At 40.9% G+C, this 11,836-nt stretch overlaps 1 protein-coding gene across 14 annotated transcripts in view; it reads right to left on the reverse strand.

The window, feature by feature from the left end:
• LOC135526264 (protocadherin alpha-C2-like) overlaps nt 1–11,836 on the reverse strand; it is a 222,383-nt gene that overhangs the window by 139,371 nt on the left and 71,176 nt on the right. The gene's annotated exons all lie outside the window — the stretch shown is intronic.

An 11,836-nucleotide genomic window follows, 5' to 3' on the forward strand; every position in this document is an offset into this window, starting at 1 on the left:
AGAAAGCGTTATACATTGTGTCACGTGTGCTCCCTCTCCGGCCACTAGGCCACCAGTCTGCTCGTCATGGCGCACACCTATCGCCATAGTAACGCGTAATTGCGCATTATGACACTCACCTGGACTCCATCACCTCCTTGATTACCTGCCCTATATTTGTCACTCCATTTGGTTCCTTCCCCAGTCATCATTGTATCTGTATCTGTTTCATGTCGGTGTTTGTTTCATGTATTTATTAAATGTATTCACTCCCTGAACTTGCTTCCAGACTCTCAGCGCACATCGTTACACATTGCTCCCTTGGTATAGGAACAGTTGTGGAATACATACTCTGGGGATCTGAATATTATTATACAGTACTAATATAGGTACGGTACTATATACACAAGCATTTGTATATGTACAGTGCATTCGGAAAGTATTCAGACCCCTTCACTTTTTCCAGATGTTGTTACGTTACAGTCTTATTCTAAAATGTATTAAATTAATGTTTTTCCTCATCAATCTACACACAATACCCCATAATGACAAAGCAAAAAGACGTTTTTAGGAATTTTAGCAAATGTATGAAAGATTTAAAACAGAAATACCTTATTTACATTAATACATTCACAAATGCAGCATTACTATTCTTGTAGACAAATAGAGTGGACATACACCAGTCCTGAGGAGCATCCTCTGACCCTGACCCTGATTCTTGATTCAACTGCAGTGGAGAGACAGGCAGGAATGACTGTGGCAGGGCAAACACAGAACCCACCCACATTACCATGCACCCAAACCACTGAGACTTAATTAAACCAGAGGTTATATCAGAGAGAAGAGTGGAGGAGAGAAAGGAAAGGAAAGGAGAAACAGACACAATACTGATGAATAAGAGAGATGAGAGCAAGGGAGATTGTGAGAGAGATAATGATGGAGTGAGAAAATATGTAAGAAAGAGAGACAGACAGAGTGAGAAGCAGAGAGATATATATAGAGAGAGAGGCAGAGGGAGACTGTAAGAGTGAAGGCTTAGAGAGTAGACTAACCTCTGGGTGTTGGCTAACTGCTAACTGTAGAGAGATAACAGGGTCAGGGGTCACATGACTGATACACAACTAGAACTGGCATGACCTTCACAGCGGAACCAAACAGAACTGATATTACCCTTCACAGTGGAACCTACCAGGGTCGACCCACTTCCCACGACCCACATCTGCATTCCTTGCTGTTTGGGGTTTTAGGCTGGGTTTCTGTACAGCACTTTGTGACATTAATTGAAGTATAAAGGGCTCTATAAATGCATTTGATTGATGATTGATTGTATACTGTGTGTGTACAGTAGGGAAGAACACACACACACACACAAACACAGTGGGTCTGTGGGCCAACACCTCAGCTCTGCCGCAGTGTCCAACGAGGCCTGCTGACGTCAACACTAATACAGCCTGCTAGTTCATAGACGCCCACATCACCTGGATAGGACCACAAAGTGCTGAATCTCACAGTACTCAGCCAGGGTATGCTCAGGACTCACTGTTTTCTAGGCCTGGCCTAACTCCAGAGTCCAGGCACACTCACAGCACCATTGCCAAACTGAACGCAAAGTCTTCACAATAACACCACAACCACACTGAAATAAGTCTTATGTTATTAATAGCTGTGGTGAATAAACTTTGTTGAATAAACGTTGTGTGATTACTAATGAGCTCAACAGACTGTGACAGAGAAAGAGAGGGGGAAGTGAGAAAATAATACAGAGAAAAGAGAATGATGCCACAGCAGATGAGATAAGTATCTTGCAGAGACACGTCGTGCAGAATTCACTGATACGTGAGAAGTACAGTGGAATAAGCAGCCCTGATTCCAGTACTGGGCAGCTCCACTGTGTAACCAGATTCACTCAAACCTCTCCCCTCCTCTCCTGTCCTTATCTGCCCAGAAGGATCAGGGGGAAGGCTAGGGGGAGTCGATATTTCTGGGTGCTGAATGTGTGTTCATTTGGCATGAGGGGTGGTTGCATAACTAACCCTCAGTCTCTGTGTGTGTGTGGGGCAGTGGGTTGTCTCAGAGGCACTGTCATTAGTTTGATAGGTTCCTTTGGTGCTGCACAGAATGACTGAATAGCTGAGGGAGTGACGCTGATGAGCCTGTGTCATCTGTGTGTTTGTGCGTGTGTGTGTGTCCCTGTGGATGCATGGTGTGAGTGCTTGTCTATAAATTGGATTACCTTAACCATTTTAAATGCATTTGTGTGTGTGTGTGTGTGTGTGTGTGTGTGTGTGTGTGTGTGTGTGTGTGTGTGTGTGTGTGTGTGTGTGTGTGAACAACATAGGATGGGTGCGCTTTTGCGGTACACTGCTCTGGGTGGCTGTGTGTGTAAATGAGATTACCATCACAGCTTTGACCTGGATGTGAGTGACACTGAGTCCTAACAAAGAAACAGTGAACAAAATGTGTGCCTTACTGACACACAACAGCTTCCAGCACATACAGAACAACATCCCCATCCACAACCACAACCCCACAGGCATGGCAGAGAGAGATGGGGAGGGAGAGGGAGGAGAGCGGGGATATGGGGGAAGGGAGAGAGAGAGAGAGAGAGGGAGGGGCAGGAGGGGGGAGGGAGAGAAACAGCACATGGGGATGGAGGTGTAGGAAGAGATGTAGAGAAAGAGGATAGAGAGAGAGTGGTAGTGAGAGAGGATAGAGGTGGAGACGGAAGACGTTGAAACAGGGGGAGAAGGGAAGTTGACAGAAATGGGGAGCAGGAATAATGAGCGGGGTAAGGGATGAGGGGAAATTGGAGTGAATGGGAGAGTACAGAAAAGAGAGGAGGGAGCAAATGGGCAGCCTGGTCACCCGTGATACAAGTCAGTATTTGACATCCATCCATGTATGAGAACGTCAGGAGATTACGTGGAAACCGGCCACTGTTAACTTCATGTAGGTTTCAGTTTTGCTAGGGCGTTGTGGATGGGGATGGCAGATAGGTGTAAGCATCTGCCATCTAATTCGGAAGGTTGCAAGTTTGAATTCAGTGATCGAGAGTTAACCCTAACCTTAAAACTTCAGAGTTAACACCTAAACTTAAACACTTTGAAATGTGACGTTTGCAACAACTTCTACATGTAATGTTTGAGAAACATGGATGAACGTCTAATTCTGACGTGAGTCTGTGGGAGCTAGTTGCAAATGGGATTGGCCACGGTCTGAAAACCAAAGAAAATTGTAGAAGGAACAGAGAAAGAGAGAGACAGAGAGAAAGTACAAGTGAGGGGTTGAGCGAGAGAAAAGGGAATGGAAACATGGAAACGGAAGGGAGCTTCGAGAAAAGGTAGTGTGTGTGCAGCCATCTAAAATAAGGCCAATTCTCTGCCTGCTGAAATGAGGTACAATACCGCTTAAAAGCTTTAGCGGCTGGCTATAATAGTCCTCCCTGCTTCTGCTACACTCTCTCCCTATGACACAGACCACACTCTCACAGGGAGAACACTCTCACACAATTAACCAAGACAACCGACACATTGACACACCACAAATGTGCATTACAGTGTGAGCATTCTTGATCTTAGACACTCGGCATACTAACACAATTACAGACTAAGCAAGCACACACAAAGAGACACTGAGGCAAAGCTATACCACGGCTCCAAAAATACAATGTATGAATGAAGTACTGTGCACATTGTACTATGATGAAGTAGGCTACATGCTCAGACACATCAACCAACATACTGTTGTGATACTGTTGAGCAAGATTGTTTGCATGTTTCATAATCACAACCTTCTGTTCGAAAAGGGAATGTGCCAACCACATTCCCAATAGATTAATTTACACATCATGATAGACACCAATAGCTACACCACACACACTATGGATGGAGGGAGGGAGCAAATGTGGCCCAGTGAAACCATGTATATTCACAACAACAACAAAAAACATGTGACCCGTTGAAGTCATGACAGCACTTGTTGGCTAAATGAGACACACACTCCCATTTTCAATAAGAGCAGTAAATCTCACACTGGCATCTGCTGTCCTAGCATGGCTTGGCACTGCCACTATGTATGCACTGACACACACACACACACACACAGGCTAATCACCAAACTGGGCATTAGGCATTGGACATTGAACAGAAACACTGAAGGGGATATCATCACCGTTTACAAATGGGAAGGCTGCTATCAAATCTTCATGGAGCATTCTCATTATTGCTACTGTCCATCTCACTCACCACTGACCCACCCATTTCAGGCTTTTGAGTACTGATATCTCACCGTCTTTCTCCGTCTTCTGCATTGTTTCACATTCCTCTCAATCATTCTATTTGAGTATCAGTGCCACTGAATAGTAATGATCTATTGTATTGCACTGCCATCTTGGTTCCAATTACACTCACTCTTATTACTAGCCTATGGAATTATCGAAGTATGAAATCTGAAGTGACCTAGTTGAGTAAAAATAGAAAAGTGCCACAATGCAATATATTTAATGTGTTGATCTATTTTCACATGTACTGTTGCTTCTCTGTCGACACCATCTGTTGACCAAATATTACAATGAGGAATTCGCTAACATAATCCTGTTTCAGTCAAAACTAAACCCATTTTCATTAAATACTGTGAGATGGTAGAAGTGGAACCATACAAAAGACACGACGTCCCCTCCCCCTCCCATCACCCCTGTTGCTGAGACCACTGCACTGCACGCGAGACTCTCCAACATGCGGTGGAAAACCAGCGAATACAGAGAGGTAATTCTGCCAGTGCGTTGCTAGGGAAACAGCATCATCGCCTAAAATCTGCCTCATTCAGCCACACTCTCATAGCGGATGAAACACAAGCTATCTGTTAGCCAATAACATGAGGCCGTTTGTGAAAATCAAAACAAGGGCACCGGAGTTAACCTTTATTACGTCAACCGCGCAGCCGCAGCATTAGAACACAAACGGAGATGGAACTGGAAAGGAACATGTAAATAATGAATGGCAGCTCGCTAGCGAAGCCAAGCAGCGCACTTTCACACCACCCGACTGGCAAGGCGACGGGTGTCCGCGTGTGCAAGAGACAGGCAACTCTTTCTCTCTCAGCCACACGCGGCTCGCATAATCAATCACTAGTTACCACCATGGTGCACAGGCCTTCAGACACGCATGCATGCAAACACCACTGTCTCTTATTAGGCTACATGCTCTAACCTGCATTTGTCAAAGAGGTAGGCATACACATGAACAATGAACATAAGACAACCCATCTGTTTAGTTGACATCCTTATTAAAGGGCACAGGTAGAATGTTAGAAACGAAAACAATTTGACTGGCTGAAATGTAGTCCTATGTGACAGTGTCGTGGGCTTTAAGGTTGCATTCAATCGCCAATAGACAGACTGTCTTTCTGATGGGGTGTAGCTCCAAATAAGGATTATGAAAAGTCTAACTGCTGAAATTGATTCCTTCACGGCCACAACACAAGCCCAACAGGGAAACACGTAACAAGGCCCTGTAAATACAAGGCTGAAGTTGCCCCTATCCACTGGTCTAAGATTAGCGTTGCATTTGACTTCCTTAATGGTTAAGATATGGATGGTTTAGGATTAGCTGGTTCTACACAGTACATTTATGTGAGTAAAACTGGTCCCAGTCTAAATAGAGTAAAACTTACTCTTGTTGCAGAGATCAATTTTCAGAGTTATTTCTACAAACTGTAATTTACTCTATTTAGCTTTATGGAAACAACTCTGCCAATTCACTCAATATATGCAACTGAATATTATCAGTCAAGAGTAGCATTTGTACAACTAAACGTCAATAAATCAGTAGTCAGTATTTAACAAAGCACTTTATTCTTAAATGTAAGACATTTGCAATACATACATCAAAATACTGATGATAATAAAAATCAAATTGTGGACTGAAATGAAATGTTGGCCTCTGTTCACTTGAATACATGTACATAGAAAAGCTCAATATTGCAATTCAATACATCTAACAATGACATGGAGGATTTTGTGAAACTAGCATCTCAGATATCAAAAACACTGATGATCAAATAAAATTGTGGCCTCTGTACAATGACATTTTGGCATCTGTCCCTCCTTTAAAAGTAAATCAAAAAGACAATATTGCAATACAATACATCTTGGTTTTAAAGAGCTTACTGTGCCGTTTTTAGAGTCACGGGAAACAGTATGAGACAATAAACAAACTTGAATCACCACAACTGTAAGACATCTGTATATCAAATGCTTTGTAACAGAAAAGCTATTTAACATCCACTACATAAGGTCCCTCTGTTGCACACCCACTCTAGCTGCATTAAAATGCTCATAAAGACCTATTATTTATAGGGCAAAAGTAACCAACAGTAATCACTCATCTTTAACAACAACATGGTGGATGTTCTGAAAAACTGGCATCTCACAATGAACTTTGAGACAAACAACTAAACGATACATATTTCCATGGTGTTTAGTCTATTTAACATTTAAAACCGTGGTGTCAATTGGTACTGGAAGAGTCTCAGCCATCTTACAGCCCCAGTCCATGACATTTAAAGATAACATTTTACCTGGACTAATCATGACTCTGTTGGTGTCAAATGTCTACCAACTGTATGCTGTTTGACTTGTGTTCTTTTTGCCAATGTTTGTTACATTTAAGCTTTTTAATTGTTTTGTAAAGGAATTATGCTTTGCTTCATTTTGCACATGTACCAGCTATGTAAAATTGGTCAAATTTCAAGCATACATGTGGGGTAATGCACCATAAAATGATGCTTCGGTAGCAGCCTCTTTTTTGGAAACAATTGCTTGAATAACCTGTGGTGTTCTGCGATTAAGTGTTTCAAAAAAATTGTAACACCCTTTGATATCATTGGAGATATCACTGAAGCAACAGCAACAGTAACTACCAGTGTAGATCATTTGGACAAACTAAGTCTCCAAAGAGAAGTGGTAGATTGCGAAGTAAACACCAAGACTGGATAGCATTTAACCCCAAGTCATTAGAGTTCTCTCCTAACTTCACTGCAGGAGGTTTGTTGTTTTGCTCCATGTAACCATAGTTAAAGCTCTTTATTCTCCTGTCTATTTCATTTGATGTTGTGTACTTGTCTATCAAGTGCAGTACTAGCAGTTTCATTTCATATTGTGCCACTCCCTCCAAGATATCATGGATAATATCGAGAGAGAAATTTTCACGTGTATTGAAGTATGGCAAGGAGTTTAGAACGCAAGAACGTTTAACACCCATCACATAGGGAAGACTGGGATTTGTCGCCTTGTTTTTGGCAGTGTTCTGCATGAAGTGCTCAAGTTCGCATAACTATCTTGGGTGAATCTTCATCAAATTCAGTCTGAAAGTTGTCTGTCTCAGCAAGACAAAAGGGACAACAATATCTGGCAATGAATGATTTGACAAAAAAACAAATAAACAGTGAAGACCAAGGTTGTCACCTGTGACTTGGACAACAGTTCCATACACTGGTTGATCATAAAAGGGAACCATAAATCCATCCCTCACGTATTTTAATATCCTGCACAATTGGATCAAGTATTTTAGAAAAGCCATATGTTTTTAATGTCTTGGGCATGAAATAAAGCAACCAAATGACTATTAAGCAGAAATTATTTGAACTTTGGAGAAAAATGACATAAGTTGAAATAAATTGCTCCTAATTTATTTTGTTTTCCCTGTTTTGATCCAAGAGGATTTACAGTTTCAAAATCATCTCAGAGAAGCTGTATCTGAATTGCTTCTGTTTTGAAAATAGAGCATGGCTCTTGGAACAGATCTCCATCACATAAGTCATCAAGTTCTCTTGAACTGGAATCAGTCTGCATCATCTCCTTTATATTAGGGTGTTTGTAAATAAACTAATGTTTTCAAAATTGGGATGTAAACAAATGTATCAGTAACAACAATTTGATCGTAGCCTCCCGTAGTCCGATTGCATTGTGTATCAAATCTTGTAACAAGAACGCATTCAACTGGGTCTACCCTTCCCCACTTTTCTGTAAAATACTGCCTTCTCTTACTTTCAGAATTTAATACAAAGTGATTTTACATTTTTTCAAAACACTGATCAATTTTACACTCAATGACAATTTTAATAGGCTCCTGTAGACAGACACTTCTTCCCAGATCCTTTAGCTTGAATATGAATATCATCAACTATCTCTTCATTGGAAATTACCAAAGAGCTAATGGTTGTTTCACCTACACCTGCCACTTTAAGTTTAGCTATGGTTGCAGCGCAGCTGTCTACAAGACTCTTATTGGCAAGGACAGAGTCAGAAGGGGAACTTGTTGATGGCAGGTCATCAAAATGACTTACTGCTACATATTCAGGAGCCTTCACCGTGATCAGAACAAGGTTCATGTGCTTTATAAAGATCCTTTCTGAACCCCAAAAAAGTGCCATAAACTTGTGAACAACCAGCCTGACCACAGTTAAGACCAAGTGTCTTTCCTTGACAAAGTCCGTGGACCAACTTCAAGTGTTTTGTCAAGGAATTGGCATTTGCCTGTGGGCTTTTGCAAGCCAAACACAACATTTTAGATGAATGATATGAAAACGTTTGTGTGAAAGGAAAAAAGGTTATTTCCTATGCTGCGTTTTAACCCTTTGCAACTTCAAAAATTTTAGTAACTGCAGCATCCGAGCCCTCAACTCTGCAACCCTAGGATTAACCTTGGTGGTATCAACATCAATTTCATAAATTGTGGTTTGCAAAAGTTGTACACATTTACCAGATCCTGATTGTACAAGGTACCAAAGACAAACATGAGCTTTGAAAAGCTCATCAAAACAGGCAATAGAGTCTGGTGACTTACAAGGTATTGCATGTTTGTCAATCACAATGGAGTACTTGTGAATCCCACTCCTCTGGGAACCCACAGCAAGCAGATAGGGTTGAAGGCTTTCCATGACACTCTCCAAATGCCCCTGGATGCTGGTCCCAGTCTGTGACACAAGGACTTCATTAGTGTGCTACTAAAATGAATCACGGTTCGCAAACAGTTTGTGAAAATGTAAATTACAGCTACACATGATCTTACCATGATTTGTCCATAATCTTAAAAGGAGTTATTAGGATTAGGAATGGGGACAGAACAGTCAACTGTAATGACACCGTGATAAACTTCAATGTGTTCACTGGTGTGTCTGGCTGAGATTTTTCCTGGTCTCTTGCAGCCATGAGGTGACGGTGGCAGAAGGTGAACAAGGACCAAAATGGAGGACATGTCACTGTCCCATCCTGAAAGTACACATTTTCACTGACAGTTACATCATCCCATTTGCTTTCAAAAACAATGCTCCCTTCCAATAGTATAATAATTTTATTCCAGCATACCATTTTCCACTTCTGTTGTGGATTCAGCATTTTGAACCAGGTTGCCTGACTATGTGAGGCCACTGCTTTGGTCAATGACTTTCTCCTTGTAGAGAGTAGGCCACTTCCCCAGGAACTTTGTAGAGGTTGCATCACCAAACATCAGACTAAAATCTTGCTCAATCCGCAGACAAGATGGAACAAGTCAAGACAGAACAGTAAACATTATGGTGTGGCACTATCGTCATGTAATATATCACAGTCCTAATCAGACTGTCGTAGAACAGAAAACAATTGTCCTGACAGTTTTAAGGCAAGGCAATCGAAGATCCACATACCATTGCTGCTATGTCTTGGAATCTTGGAAACGCTGTGAATATTTCAGAGGACTTCACTGGGTCATGAACCATATTTTGACAATAGGCGAAAATCTGCTTCATCTTCTCCTTTACAATTGTTTCATCAGCTATATGCTTCAGCTGTATGTTAGAGACTCCTTCAGAGAGGAAAACTGTCCATCAGCTTTTGGACCACCTGTAACATGGTGAAACATTTACAGATTACCTGGTTTGTCTGCTCTATACAAGTATACAATATTGTGTCATAAGATATAAAAAACAAGGCTCGGAAACTCTGCAAAGATGGCCATGCATGCAGTTATGTCACCAGATGAAAAGTAGGATTTATTTGACTCAGAAACAGAATTAATATTAAGAAATATTAAAAGAGTAAGAGACTAAGCAATCCTTGCTTATACAGATGTTCAGATACAATTATTCTCTGGTCATGTGTCATGAATGAGACTAACTACAATCACTTACACGTCAGTGACTGATGCATGGTCTTCTGTCGTCCCTCTGATGCTTCCCTTTGCACACATTTCAGTCTCCATGCTAGATATCCACTCCCATCTTCTGCACTGTAATAATGCTCCTAAAGTGAAGTATGATTCAGTTTGAGGGAGCAGGTTAAAATCTCTTCATATTCATCCTTAAAACTACAGATGTGCCCATAGATGAAGATCAACAAGTCTGACCCTCGCAGTAAAGCAATGTAAATATTGCCATTCTGGAAAAATTGTAAGGTTTAAGAGTCCCAGAGAGTTAAAAAGGTTAGACTTTGTTTTTAATGTACTTACATAACCAAATTTGCTCCTAGTATCGGCCAGGTATGGGAACAAGGCAATGATGCCCTTTGCGTAGTCCTCTAACACACCTTGAAGGACTTGTCCTAGACACACACACTTTACTGTTTGAGATCCAAACAAAAGTATTCATGTGTAAATCACAACTTCTGCTAAAAATTGCGTTAGGTGGTAAGGTATGTAATGAGTATAAGACATATACCCATGTTCACTTGTCATTTGTGCAACTAATATCTTGGCCATATTGCATCTTCTGCTATCTGTTAGGCTTTTTGTCCGAGCATACTCAAAATCATGATCCTCTCTCCTCCAGGTTTGTTGTTCAGAATGTCTTCAATCATCTAAGTCGGAGTAATTTCAAAAAGGAACACATTAACACTTTAAAAACAGCAATGATATAGCAAGTATAATAAAACACACCATGATCACCCTCTCACAACTACATCATTGATGTCATTTATCACTCAATCTTCAAGTTTGGCATTTGTTTAAACTGGTAATTTGCAGTACTTACATGAGATAGACGATTATCCTCAGCTGTCTTTCTTGTAGCAGGACTCTGCTGCAATATAATGGTGTCATCGGAGTCCCCCTCATTGTATCCACTGTATTTTGATAAGGAGCTGCTTGCAGAAGAGCTCAACAAATCTAGCAATCATGTTAACATTTAACTGGTGTGATTAACACTGTAATTATAACACAATTTAGGTGGAAACATCCATTATTATGATTAGAAGACTTTTGTTAATGATTAGCGGAATGGAAAAATGTAACATTTTGAATTGATTAGGCCCACTACTGTTCTAAACGGGGTGGGAGAGGTGAGCACAGAAACAAAGATCAATTTAAAATATCAACATGAGAAAAGAAAATCAGCAGATATATCTGCTTGTCTCACATATTCAGAACATGTGTTAGGCTAGCTAGGACTGTATGGATGAATGTGAAGCACTAAGCTAATAAGCAACTACCCATCAGGATTTGGGTCTTGCGGTAAACACACCAAGGTCTTGCTTCTTTCGAAGAAACTCAAACACCTCCTCATCAACTTCAGTCTCCGATTCATCATAGACTTTTAAGTCCAAGGTTGTAATGTCAAATTTATTTGCAACTGTGACGACAAAATATAGTTGCACAACCTTATTGATGCAATATGTTGTGTATTTTCTTGAGAAAAACCAGAACAGAAGACAGAAATCAAGAGGTCATCTTTACGTGAAGATCGTAACCCCAAAACTGACTTCATGCACCTTGCCACGTCTTTCCACGTCAATTCCAATTATATGCCATCTACAGCCACGTACTGAATTATTATAACAGCAGTCTGAGTACTATTGCAATACGCCACAGATAGCTATCAACACATATTG

Source organism: Oncorhynchus masou, chromosome 32 (assembly GCF_036934945.1).
Source record: "Oncorhynchus masou masou isolate Uvic2021 chromosome 32, UVic_Omas_1.1, whole genome shotgun sequence".
Taxonomy (NCBI): Eukaryota; Metazoa; Chordata; class Actinopteri; order Salmoniformes; family Salmonidae; genus Oncorhynchus; species Oncorhynchus masou.